A 14,333-nucleotide genomic window follows, 5' to 3' on the forward strand; every position below is an offset into this window, starting at 1 on the left:
AGGCCTATCTAGCATGAATTCATGGAAAGCTGGAGAATGAAGAGGGTAGTCAAATTGATTAATAAATCCCAGAAACATACAAGAGTTTTCAGCTGTGCTAGCCCATAGCAGCAATCTGACCATTGGCTCTTCCTTCCTCTTACCTTTGTTTTCTCTCTTCTATCTGTAAGAAAATAAACTAGTATATCAAAATCATAGTCTTGGATTCCCCTCCTAGGAATGTTCTACATGTATTCATGTTTGGGTCTTCAATATGTTCCATTGGCCTATGTGTGTGTTATCATGGCACCGCAAATGTTATTTTTATTACCATGGCTCTATAAGATATCTTGGTCTGAAGTGGTAATTCCTCCAGATTTGTTCTTTTTGCTCAGAATTGTTTGGCTATCTGAGCTCTTTTGTGGTTCCGTATGAATTTTAGAATAGCTTTTTGTTTTCTGTGAAGAATGAGATGGGGATTTAGATTGGGATTACAATGAATCTGTAGATAGCTTTTGGCAGAACAGTCCCTTTCACAAGTTAATTCTATCAATCTGTGGAATGGGATGTCTTTCCATTTTCTGGTGTCTTTCTCTTCCATTGTAGAGGTCTTTTACTTCCTTTCTTAAGTGTATTTCTAATTATTTTAAATTATTTAAATATTGTGAAGGGGAATGCATTCATGTTCTCTTTCTCTGTATGTTTATTGTTGGTGTACAGAAGGGCTATTGAATTGTGTAAATTGATCCTGCATTATACCACATTGTTGAATTTGTGTATCATTTTTCTGGTACAATTTGGGGGAATTCCAGTATATAGTATCATATCATCTGTAAATAGGAATAATTTGACTTTTTCGGTCCCCATTTGTATTTCTTTAATTTCCTTCTTTTTCCTTATTTATTCAGGTAGTATTTAAAAAATAATATCTAAAAGGAGTAAAGATAATGGACATTCCTGTCTCAACTCTAACTTCAGTGTGGATAGATATCTTTTACTTTGTTGAGACATACTTTCTCTAGGTATACATTCTCTATGACTTTTATCATGAAGGCATATTGAATTTTTTTCAAAGTCTTGTCTTGCATCTATTGAGATTATCATGTGATTTTTGTCTTTAAATCCATTTATATGGATTATTACATTTATTGGCTTGTGTATATAGAACCATCCCAGCATTTCAGGGATGAAGCCAACATGGGTACATGGATATAGTCTTTTTTATGTATGGCTGTATTCTGTTTGCAAATATTTTATTGAGTGTTTTTGAGTCTAAGTTCATCATGAATAATGGACTGTAGTTTTCTTTTGTGTGTATCAGTTGTAATTTCCCCTGTTCTGATTCTGTTAATTTGGGTCCTCTCTTTCATTGGTTTACTTGGGCCAAGGGTCTGTCAACCTTGTTTAGCTTCTCAAAGAACAAGTTCTTAGAGTCACTAATTCTTTGTTTTATTTCTATTCTATTTCTGCTTTGATTTTTATTCTTTCTTGCCATAGACTGAGCTTATATTTGGGTTGTTCTCTTTTTTAAACTTTTTAAGTCGAATCATTAAGTCATTTACCTGTCCTCTTTCTGTTGTTGGTTTTTTATGTAGGACTGCTTCCAGTGTGTTCCAATGGTTTTGTTGGATTGTATTTTCATTTAGTTTCAGGAAAAATCTTTGTTTGTGCTGATTTTTTCTTTGATCCATTTCATCACAAAAGAACAAGTTATTTAATCTCCATCAGTTTGAGTATTTACTAAATTTTTTTGCTGTCAGTCTGTAAGGAATGATTCCAACCTTTTGAATTTGTAAATATGTTTTGTGTCCTATGAGGGTATGCTGCAGAATAGAATGTGTACTCCCCAGTGTTTGATGGAATAGTCTTTCGACATATTTCAAGTCCAGCTGATGCTTGCGGTCAAACATTTCTAGTGTTTATTTGTTTTTTGTATAGGTGACCAGTCTATTGGAGAGAGTGGGGTATTGAAATTATCAACTATTAATGTATTGGTGTTAATCTGTGTATTTAAATCCAATAGTAGAATTTTTGTGAAATTAGATACCCAGAGTTTGGTGCATATGTGTTTAAGATGGTAATATCTTTTTTGGTTAACTATTCCCTTGATTAAAACAAAGTGTCCCTCTATCTCATTCATTTAGTTTTATTTTTAAGTCTATATTTCCATGTATTAGGATAGCAATGCTTGCCTGTTTCCTTTTTCCATGTGATTGGAGTAGTTTTGCCTATTCTTTTATTATAAGGCAGTGTCTATCTTTAAAACTAAAAGTTTTACCTTAGGCAAAAGATAGGTGGATTTTGTTTCTTGATCCATTCAGTTAGACCATGTCTTTTGATTAGAGAATTGAGGCCATTGATATTTGCTTTTAATATTGAAATGTTTGTTAATTATGATGATTGTATTGATGATTTTGGTGTTAGTGTGTTGCAGTGTTCCCGCCCAGTTCCGTAGCTGCCTCAGAGAACTCAAATAACACATGAGACACTATATTAATTATAATCTGTTGGCTGGTGACTAGAATTTCTTATTGACTAGTTCTGTCTTAAATATTAACCCATAGCTACTAATATATATATTTCTACAAGGTCTTATCTTACTGAGAACACCAGACTCATGCATCCTCTCCTCCCGGGATCACATGGCGACTTCTTACTACACTTCCCAGAATCATCTTTGTCTCCTAGTCCTGCCTATCTTGCTTCCCTATTGGGCAACAGTGTTTTATTCATCAACCAATAAGAGAAAAATGTGTTCAGAAGATTTCTCCCATCATCTCATCTTTTATGTCTAAATAAAAAGAAAGGTTTTAACTTTAATATAGTCAAATTATATAACAAAATAGTTATTAAGCAAGAACTATAATTACAATATTTAATAACATTTAGCAAGATTTAGAAAATATTTTATCTATCCTATCTTTGTGAGTCTAAAGTCTTATATGTAACTTATCTTTTATTATAACTAAGGAAAACTATAACCATGACTGTCTTCAACTCTATCAAATACCACAGTATAATATATAAACTCTAGAATTGACAGAGACATCTCACTGCCTGGTCAGTCACCTGAAGTTCTTTTGTAATGTTCCATCTTCGACCCATAGGCCATAGTATGTCTGGCAGACTCCTCAGCAAAGCAGGAAACTTTAAACTGTCTGTCGGTTTTAGCAGTTTGTCAGTCACTTTCTTCTGTGTCCTATACGATGTTTGGTAGACTCTTTCATGAAGCAGGAACCCTGTAGCAATGTTCATCTTGTTTTAGCAGTCACTTTCCTGTGGGTCCTGCGTGTTCATTTTTTACAGCATAAAGTCAAACAGTCCAGACAAGAGCAGCTTCTTACCCAAATGGCTAGTATACCCATATTGGAAGCAAACTCCATAACGACTTTCTTTGATGTCCATCTTCCCTTCAGACGTAGTTGGTGTTGTAAGGAGAAGTTGTCTCATTGCCAATAAAAACCTAAACCATTATAAATGCCATAAATTTAGGTCTTTGAAAGGCTTGAAGAAATGTATATCTCTACATATCTAGAAAACCTAACTATAAATTTTGGCTATTATAGGTAAATATCTATAATCTGTATTTAATTATACATTACATTTTTAAATGAGCTATACAAACACAATACCTAAAAAAGAGGAGAAATATACATATCACAAAATTGGCCTTATATTTGTATCAATAAATGAAAATCCATTCTATACCATGATCTCCCCTTTACCTTTAAAAAGAAATGCTTGTGATCATTAACCATTTATATCCAACCCCATTTAAATGAAAAAAATGTATAAACAATATTTGGGAATTTGGGCATTGTTCATTCCAAACTGCCTCCTGCTGGTTGGAGGCACTGTCCATACCATGGGGATCACGACAAAACACAGAAACCTGGCTAAATCCTTGCTTTTGTAGTCTGTAAGCCTGCATTGTCTCAGTTATTTTAGATGTTGGATCACCTGGGACACTGTTTCAGGGGTTCTTGCATCATCAAACCATATTAGTCTGGAAGGAATCCATAGCTTTACATTTCTGTGGAAACACAAGCAAAGACTCTTTTCCAAAGTAACCTGTCCTTGTATTTAAATTTAGAAGTCAAAGCATTTTCAAAATATATAAATTGGATTAATTTTGCAGCACTTACAATCAGATGTATTTTAGCATCTGTAGTTCTTTCCTCAGCAATCAAACAATTTAAAGACAAACACAATAGCATATAGTATCCAGACTCTCTGTGTGTTTTACATCTTTATGTGGCTTTTTATTACTCTATTTTTTGAGACAGGGTTTCTCTGTGAACTTTTCTCTGTCCTGAAATTCACTCTGTACACCAGGCTTGCCTTGAAATCAGAGGTTTGATTCTCCTAAGTGCTGGGATTAAAGACATGTGCCAACATACCCAGCTACTCTGTTTATTTTTTCTTTTCTCTCCCAAGCCTATGTATATGTTTCTTTACTGTAAATCTTTATCTTTTTCTAGCCACATGAGTCTTATCTGCTCACTAACAGTCATGTTGTAGGCTGCTTATGCAAATCAGGGAGCTGATTTTTTTATTATTATTACTTTAAGTTTAAATAGCTTGCTTCACAAGACAATCCCAGTTCCCTCTCCCTCCTCTCCTCCCTCACCCCCGTAGTCCCCCCAGCCTCCTACCCTATCCCCACTTCCTTCCACATAGGGGATATCTATAGAGTCTGTCATTTCACTCAGGGCAGGGTCCAGACCCTCCCCCAAGAGTCAAGGCTGAGAGAGCATCCCTCTTTGTGTTGTGGGCACACGAAGTCCATTTGTATGCCGGGGATAAATACTGATCTACTGCCCAGGGCCCCATAGGTTGCCCAGGCCTCCTCACTGACTCTCACACTCAGAGGGGCTGGATCAGTCCCATGCTGGCCTACCAGCTGTCATTCTGGGGTCCAAGATCTTCCCCTGTTCGGGTCAGCTGTCTCTGCAGGTTTTACCGGCCCATTCTTTGCCCATTTGCTCATCCCTCCTCTCTCTCTGTCACTGGGTTCCATGGGTTCAGTTCAGTGTTTAACTGTGGGTGTTTGCCTCTGCTTCCATCAGTCACTGGATGAAGGTTCTAGGATGGCATATAAGGTAGACATCAAGTTCATTATCAGGAATGGGCATTTAAGGTAGTCTCTCCACTATTGCTTAGCTTGCCAGTTGGTGTCATCCTTGTAGATGGCTAGAGGTCTCACAGGTGCCAGATCTTTCTTCAAACCTATGACTCCCTCTATTATGGTATTTCTCATCCTGTTCTCCCCCTATTTTGCCCCCGACTCAACCTTGCTGTTCCCCCATGACCTACTCTCTCATCCTCTTCTCCCCCTGTCTTCTTCCCAGCTCCCACTCCTCCTCCATGCCCTGCCGTATTCCCTGTCTTTTCAGGAGATCTTGCCTCATTCCTCTTCTCTGGTGTAACATACATGTCTCTGTTAGGCTCTTTCCTGTTTCCCAGACTCTCTGTCAGTGGAATTGCAGACTGGCACTCTCTTGATCCATGTCTAAAATCCATATATGAATGACTACATACCATGTTTGTCTTTTTGTGACTGAGTTACTTCACTAAGGATGGTTTCTTCTAGTGCCATCCAGTTGCCTGCAAATTAGAAGACTCCATTTTTTTCTGCTGAGTAGTACTCCATTGTGTGAATTACCACATTTTCTCTATCCACTCTTCAATTGAGCAGCATCTAGGTTGCTTCCAGGTTCTGGCTATTACAAATAATGCTGCTATGAACATAGTGGAATAGATGTCCTTGCTGTATAAATTTGCATCTTTTGGATATATGCCTAAGAGTGGAATTGCTGGGTCTTGTGGTACATGGATTCCAATTTTCCTGAGAAAACTCCATACTGATTTCCAAAGTGGCTGTACAAGTTGGCACTCACACCAGCAGTAGAGGAGTGTTCCCCTTCTCTCCACATCCTCTCAACATAAATTGTCGTCGGTGTTTTTGGTTTTAGCCATTCTGACAAGAGTAAGATGGTATCTCAGAGTTGTTTTAATTTGCATTTCCCGGATGGCTAAGGATTTTGGACACTTTCTCAAATGTCTCTCACCTGTATTAGACTCCTCTATTGAGAATTTGCTATTTAGTTCTATACCCCACTTTTTAATTGGATCCTTTGGTGTTTTGGAGACTTGCTTCTTGAGTTCTTTGTAAATTTTGGAGATTAGCCCTCTGTCAGATGTGGCATTAGTGAATATCTTTTCCCATTCAGTGGGTTGCCTTTTTGTCTTGTTGACTGTGTCCTTTGCCTTACAGAAGCTTCTTAGTTTCAAAAGGTCTCATTTGTTAATTGTTGATCTCAGTGTCTGTGCTACTGGTGTTATGTTCAGGAAGCAGTCTCCTCTACCAATTCATTCAAGGGTGCTTCCTATATTCTCTTCTAAGAAGTTCAGTGTGTCTGGATTGATGTTGAGGTCTTTGATCCATTTGGACTTATGTTTTGTGCAAGGCGATAGACATGGATCTATCTACAGACTTCTGCATGCCAATATCCAGTTATGCGAGCACCATTTGTTGAAGATGCTTTCTTTTTCCTTTGTATAATTTTAGCTTCCTTGTAAAAAATCAAGTGTTCAAAGGTGTTTGGGTTAATATCAGGGTCTTCGATTTGATGCCATTGGGATACCTGTCTTTTTTTGTGCCAATACCAAGCTGTTTTCAGGACTATAGCTCTACAATAGAGCTTGAAGTCAGGAATGGTGATGCCTCCTGAAGTTCCTTTATTACATAGGGTTGTTTTGGCTATCCTGGGTCTTTTGTTGTTCAGTATTAAGTTGATTGCTATTATTTCAAGGTCTGTGAATAATTGTGCCAGAATTTTGATAGGGTTGCGTTGAAACTGTAGATTGCTTTTGACAAGATTGCCGTTTTTATTATGTTGATCCTATCAATTCAAGAACATGGGAGATCTTTCCATTTTCTGGTACCCTCTTTGATTTCTTTCTTTAGAGACTCAAAGTTCTTAATATACAGGTCTTTCACTTCTTTGGTTAATGTTATCCCCAGATATTTGATGCTGTTTATAGCTATTATAAAGGGCGATGTTTCTCTGATTTCTTTCTCACCCACTTTATCATCTGTATATAATAGGACTACTGATTTTTTTTAGTTAACCTTGTATCCTGCCACTTTGCTGAAGGCGTTTATCATGTCTAGGAGTTCCCTTGCAGAGTTTTTCAGATCACCTATGTAAACTATCATATCATCTGTAAATAGTGATAGCTTGACTTCTTTTTCTATTTGTATCCCCTTGATCTCCTTTCACTGTCTTATTGCTCTTGCTATAATTTCAAGTACAATATTGAAGAGATATGGAGAGAGTGGACAGCCTTGTCTTGTTCCTGATTTTAGAGGAATTGCATTGAGTTTCTCTCCATTTAGTTGATGTTAGCTGTTGGTTTACTGTATACTGCTTTTATTATGTTCAGGTATGTTCCTGTTATCCCTTATCTCTCTAGGACCTTTATTATGAAGAGGTATTGGATTTTGTCAAAGGCTTTTTCAGCATCTAGCGAGATGATCATGTGGTTTTTCCTTTGCAGATTGTTTATATGGTGGATTGCATTGATAGATTTTCTATTGTTGAACCATCCCTGCATTCCTGGGATGAAGCCTACTTGATCATGGTGGATGATTTTTCTGATGTGTTCTTGAATCCGGTTTGCTAGTAATTTACTGAGTATTTTTGCATCAATGTTAATGAGGGAAATTGGTCTATAGTTCTCTTTCTTAGTTGTGTCTTTGTGTGGCTTGGGTATCAAGGTTATTGCAGCCTCATAAAAAGAGTTTGGCAGAGAGCCTCTTGCTTCTATTGTGTGGAATACTTTGAGGAGTATTGGAATTAGCTCTTCTTTTAATTTCTGTAGAATTCTGCACTGATGCCATCTGGGCCTGGGCTTTTTTTGGTTGGGAGAGTTTTGATGACTGCTTCTATTTCATTAGGGGTTATAGGTCTGTTTAGATTGTTTAATCTGTTCTTGATTTAGTTTTGGCAAGTGATATCTATTCAGAAAATTGTAAATTTCCTTTAAATTTTTGAATTTTGTGTAGTACATTCTATTGGTATTGTCTTCAGCAATTGGAATTTGCTTGTGGAGGGAAATCTATAGTCTTGGCAATGCCCTGGGTTATTTAGCAATTCTAATGAGGCCTCTTTGGCAAACAACTCAATTAGATGTAACCCAATCCTGATACTGGAAGGAAGGTTCCTTAGATGACACAAGATATTCAGTTGGGATTCTGTTTCCCTAATTATTTGGTGATAACATTTATCATATATTATATATATATGAATATATTCCATACTGCCCTTCAAATATCCCTTAATTTTACTATGTTTCCTCCTATTCCCTCCCACAACTCCTTCTCCCCATGATCTTCCCATTCTAGCCATCCCCTATTTCCATTCACATCCATCTCATTTATTTCCTTTTCATAATGAGATATATATGTTCCTTCTACTCCTTATTTATAACTAATTTCTATGGTTCTATGGATTGTAGTTTGGTTATCACTGACTTAACAGCTAGTATCCACATATAAGTGAATACATAACATATTTGTATTTCTAGGTCTGGGATACCTTACTCGGAATGATGGTTTTCTAGTTCTATCCATTTCCATGCAAATTTCATGATGTCATTTTTTAATGACGACTAATAGACTGTGTAAGTGAATGACATTTGACATTTTCTTTATACATTCTTCTGTTTAGGGACATCTAGGCTGTTTCCAATTTCTGACAATTATAAATAGAGCAGCAAAGGGAATGTTTGAGCAAGTATCCCTGTGAGAGGATGAACCCTCTTTGGGTATATGCCCAAGAGAGGTATAGCTAGATCTTGAGATAGCTCAGTTCCACCATTCTGAGGAACTGGCACTCTTATTCCACAGTGTCTGTATGAGATTGCACTCCTGCCAGCAATAGATGCGTGTTCCTCTAACTTCACAGTCTTGCCAGCATGAGTTGCCATTTGTTCTGTTGACCTTGGCCATTCTCACAGGTGTAAGATGAAATCTCAACGTGGTTTTGATTTCCATTTTCCTGATGGCTAGGGATGTCAAACATTTCTTTGTTTCTCAGTCACTTGTATTTCCTTTATTGAGAATTCTCTGTTTAGACATCTACCCCATTTTTAAAATTGGATTTTTTCTCAATATCTAGATGCTTGAGTTCTTTATGTATTTTTGGATATTAGCCTTCTATTGGAAATGGAGTTGGTGAAAATCTTTTCCCATTCTGTAGGCTGCTGCCTCGTCTGAATGATTGTCTTCCTTGTCTTGTAGAAGCTTCTCAGTTTCATGAAGTCCCATTTGTTGTTGCTCTTAATGCTTATACTAATGGTGTTCTGTTCAGAAAGACTTTTCCTGTGTTAACAAGTTCAAGGTTATTCCCACTTTATCTTATATCAGATTCAGTGTATCTGGTTTTATGTTGAGGTCTTTGATCCATCTGGTCTTGAAGTTTGTGCAGAGTGATGAGTACAGATCTATTTTGACTCTTCTATATTTGCAAACAGAGGAGCCAGACTAGGCCAGGGCACTGTATCTCAGAGCTAGGATAGATTTGGAGAGTTGTGGAGAAGGAGTGGGTGGTCAGCCAGGGAGATTCACTAGGTTAGACCCTGAAGGAGAATGTGGGAAGTCTAGGTACTAGAAGTGGAGTGGTTGGAAGGGGTACAGAAGGGACCTGTAGGTGTTGCAGGTAGGGATGCTCCTGGATGAACTTTAGAGCTTTTTTGTGCTAGCAGGCAAAGTAGGCCAGAACACTAGTTATGAGACTTGGGCTAGATCTGGTGTGCTCTAAAAAAGTTGTGGATGGGTAATCAGAGACCCACAGGCCTACACAGTAGAGGAGAACATGGATGCCTAGGTGCCACGTGGGAACCTATAATATATCTTAACTTATATCTTGTATGTAAAAGAGCTCCTGGAGAGATGATGTTATAGTTGCTAAGTGTCATTGAACATAATGGAAATCATCACATCTCAAAATCCAGGTGTGCCTAAGATCACCTCTTAGAATCACTATAAATGTTTTTCATATCTCTTAAAAACCTTAATTTAAGTACAAAGCTGTTATATGTATTGTATATGCCCCCACAACATCAATGCATCTCTAACCCATAATGTGGCTGTGTTTGAAATAAGGAAGTAGCTAATTTTGTAACTTTTTGCTTGAAAATTAGATATGCAGATGTTAAAAACTATTTTTCATCATTTACATGCAAAGTTGGGGTAATATCGTTTCACAGCTTTCCATACATGAGAACTCAGAAAAGCATGTGTATCAATGATTTCCAAGACACTTCAAATCTCTGAAGATGAAAGCAACCCCTTCTCTTTAGTAACGTTGACACACATTCCTCAACTTTGCTGGCAAATTGTAAAAAGAGCAAGTTTTGTTCCACATATATGAAGAATGCACAGCACACTTTATACTTAAAATAAAAAAATGTTTCACTGTTGTATTGTAAGGAAGCATAGAGCAGTGGTAATAAATTAGTTTTATTTATGAAGGCATTCAGTATGTAGTCAGTGGGTATACATATTAACCATGTCTGCCTTATTTATTCATTCCATTGTTATACTTCAAGCTACTTAAAGTTAGAAGGTCTGCTCCTCACACCCTATCAGTAACAGAATATCAACTCAAATCAGTTTCAGTGGAGACAAGAATTAATTCATTAATGTGATTTCCCAGTCTAGGGTGAAGATGCTAATATGGTAGAATTGGATAGCTTTTAAAAGTGGAAGGACCCTCTCAATCATTCAATTCTACTTTCTTCTTTGTTTGCCTCTTTCTGGAGAAGGCTTCTCTTGAACGGTAACAAATATATTTTTCAGCAGCTATGAGGTTGTATTATTCTCACAGCTAGCATTTCAAACAGATGGAAACTCTTCTTCCCCAAGAAATCCTGTGCCATGTGGACACTATATCAAATGTTATCCTGAGCAAATCCTCAGTATAAGAGAAGAATAGCTTATTTAGATTGTCAACTTGGCTGAATTAAGAGACACCAAGGGTTTCCTTTGAGGGCTTTGCCAGAGGGAATTAACTGAGGGAGTGGCCCACACTAAATGTAGGGCTCACTATTCCTTGGGATAGAGTCTTGGGATGAAGGAAAAGTAAATGGAGAACACTGGCTGAAAACATGCATTCCTCTTTCTCTGTTCCCAGATCTACCCACATATGAACAAGCAGCTTCATTTCCCTGCTGCTATGCCTTCACCATTAAGATGGAATGGGCCTTCAAACCATGATACAAAATAGGACCAGCTTCCCTGTAAGTTGCTTCTTGTCAGGTATTTGATCACAAACAGCAGAGAGAATAACTAATAAAATGCCTTTACTGTTCAGACTTGGGACTGGTCCATTCTGAGAGAAGAAGATGAAGTCAACCCTCCCTAAACTACATGTACCAAAGTGGGAGACATGGTTCCTTACAGAGAAATTAAACTCCAGATTTGGATCAAGGAAAGAAAGGAAAAAACTCTTACTTCCACTTATTTCCCATCTCTGTTCTCAATTATATCAGTTTCTCTTCCTCATCACAACAGTCCAAATGCATTATAGTCTAAAATCAAATGCCACTCTGAGTTAAAGTTTAAAGAGAGCAAAGCTGTCTTTGGTTTTGGTCTGTACATTATTGACAATATTTGTTCAGCACCTGTGATCTGAAATAGCCCTAAATCGAATTTGGTAGTTATATCAAACAAAGCCATTAATCCTATAATACAACATTTGTTAAGATTCAGTAGTGTCACAAGGGAGAGCGTAGGCCCTGTCCCAAATGATGTGACAGACTTTGATGTTCCCCCATGGGAGGCTTCACCCTTTCTATGAAGCAAAAGAGGAATGGAATGGGTGTCGGTGGGGGGCACGGGAGGATGGGAGGGAGAGGGAACTAGGATTGATATATAAAATAAGATTGTTTCAAATTTAAATTAAAAAATAAAAAAGATTCCATAGTGTCTAAGATAGGAAGGGATGATAGATTCTATTTCATCAAGACGCAAGAAAAATCTATGCAATTTTCCCAGAATCCTGAATGCAGGGTCTATCTTCCAACACAATAGTAATTTAGGCACTATGTGCTAATCCTATCTGGGGCAGATAGGATACAAACTGTCTCATTTCTTACAGTATACTTTTGGGTCCTTGCTGCCCACCAGAAATGTTCTAAGTTGTTGGAAAATTCAAATCCAGCACTGCCTCTCCTCCTGAGAATCTCAGGAGATTTCTATTTCCCTTTGTGCTCTGAGGTCCCAGCACTTAGCTGCTGCACTAAGGGAAAGTTCCTTCTTTTTATAGTAATATTTTATTTAACTTTTTACACATGTTATTCTCAGTTTCCTCTCCCTACCTTCCTCCTCTGCCCCCCCCATCATCCCAACCCCCCTCCCCATTCCATCCCACCTCTGCGCTCCAGGGAGAGCAAGAGTTTTCATGAGGGCTTTTCAGAGTTTGTCATATCATCCTGGGCAGGGCCTAGGTCCTCCCCCATGTGTCCAGGCTGAGAGAGCATTCCTCCATATGGAATGGGCTCCCAGAGTCCATTTCTATGCCAGGAATAAATACTGATCTACTCTCCAAGTTCCCATAGATTGCCAAGGTCTCTTCTCTGACACCCAGGTGAGAGTAGGGGGGTAGTGTCTGGTTCAGTCTCATGCTGGCCTCAGTCATCAGGCTGGGGTCCATGCATTACCCCTTGATTAGGTCAGCTGCCTCTGTGGGTGTTGCCTGCCTGGTCTTGATTCCTTTGCTCATCCTACTCTTTGCAACTGGATTCCAGGAGTTCAGTTTGGTTTTTAGCTGTGGGTGTCTGCCTCTGCTTCTGTCAGCCACTGGATGAGGGTTCTAGGATGGCATATAAGGTAGTCATCAATCTCATTATCAGGGGAGGGCTTTTAAGGTAGCCTTAATGCTAGTTGGTGTCATTCTTGTAGATCTGTGAAGATCTCACTAGTGCCAGATCTCTCTTCTAACTTATAATGGCTCCCTCTATTATGTTATGTCTCATCCTTCTCTCCTCTGTGCTTACCCTGGCTCAACCTTCCTGCTACCTCATGTCCTCCTCTCCCCTCCGCTTTCTCCCATCTCCTTTTCCCTGCCCTCCCTCCCCACTCTCAATTAGGAGATCTCGTCCCATAACCCTTCTCCAGGTTACCATGCGTATCTCTCTTAGGGACCTCCCTGCTTCTCAGATTCTCTGGTGGTGGGATTGTAGGCTGGCAATCCCCTGATCCATGTTTAAAATTCATATATGAGTGAGTACATACCATGTTTGTCTTTTTGTGACTGAGTTACCTCACTCAGGATGGTTTCTCTAGTGCCATCCGGTTGCCTGCAAATTAGAAGACTCCATTTTTTTTCTTCTGAGTAGTACTCCATTGTGTGAATGTACCACATTTTCTCTATCCACTCTTCATTTGAGGGGCATCTAGGTTGCTTCCAGGTTCTGGCTATTACAAATAAATGCTGCTATGAACATAGTTGAGCAGATGTCATTATTGTATGAGAGTACATCTTTTGGGTATATGCCTAAGAGTGGAATTGCTGGATCTTGTGGTAGACTGACATCCATTTTCCTGAGGAATCTCCATACCAAAGTCTAAAGTGTCTGTACAAGTTGACATTCTCACCAGAAGTGGAGGAGTGTTCCCCTTTCTCCACATCCTTTCCAGCATAAACTGTCATTAGTGTTTTTTATTTTAGCTGTTCTGATGGGAGTGAGACGGTATCTCAGAGTTGTTTTGATTTGCATTTCCCTGATAGCTAAGGATGTTGAGCACTTTCTCAAGTGTCCTCTATTTAGTTCTGTACCCCACTTTTTAATTGGATCCCTTGGTGTTTTGGAGACTTGCTTCTTGAGTTCTTTGTAAATTTTGGAGATCAGCCCTATGTCAGATGTGGGGTTTGTGAATATCTTTTCTCATTCCATGGGCTGTCATTTTGTCTTGTTGACCTGTGTCCTTTGCCTTACAGAAGCTTCTCAGTTTCAGGAGGTCCCATTTATTAATTGTCGGTCTCAGTGTCTGTGCTACTGGTGTTATGTTCAGGAAGCGGTCTCCCATACCAATTCATTCAAGGGTGCTTCCTACTTTCTCTTCTAAGAGGTTCAGTGTGGCTGGATTGATGTTGAGGTCTTTGATCCATTTGGACCTAAGTTTTGTATGTGGTGATAGATATGGATCTATCTGCTGTCTTACATGCCAGCATCCAGTTACCTAAGCACCATTTGTTGAAGATGCTTTCTGTTTTCCACTGTATAGTTTTAGCTTCTTTGTCAAAGATCAGGTGTTCAAAGGTGTGTGGGTTAATATCAGGGTC

This window comes from Mesocricetus auratus, unplaced genomic scaffold, assembly GCF_017639785.1.
Source record: "Mesocricetus auratus isolate SY011 unplaced genomic scaffold, BCM_Maur_2.0 Super-Scaffold_4256, whole genome shotgun sequence".
In the NCBI taxonomy this organism is placed as follows: domain Eukaryota; kingdom Metazoa; phylum Chordata; class Mammalia; order Rodentia; family Cricetidae; genus Mesocricetus; species Mesocricetus auratus.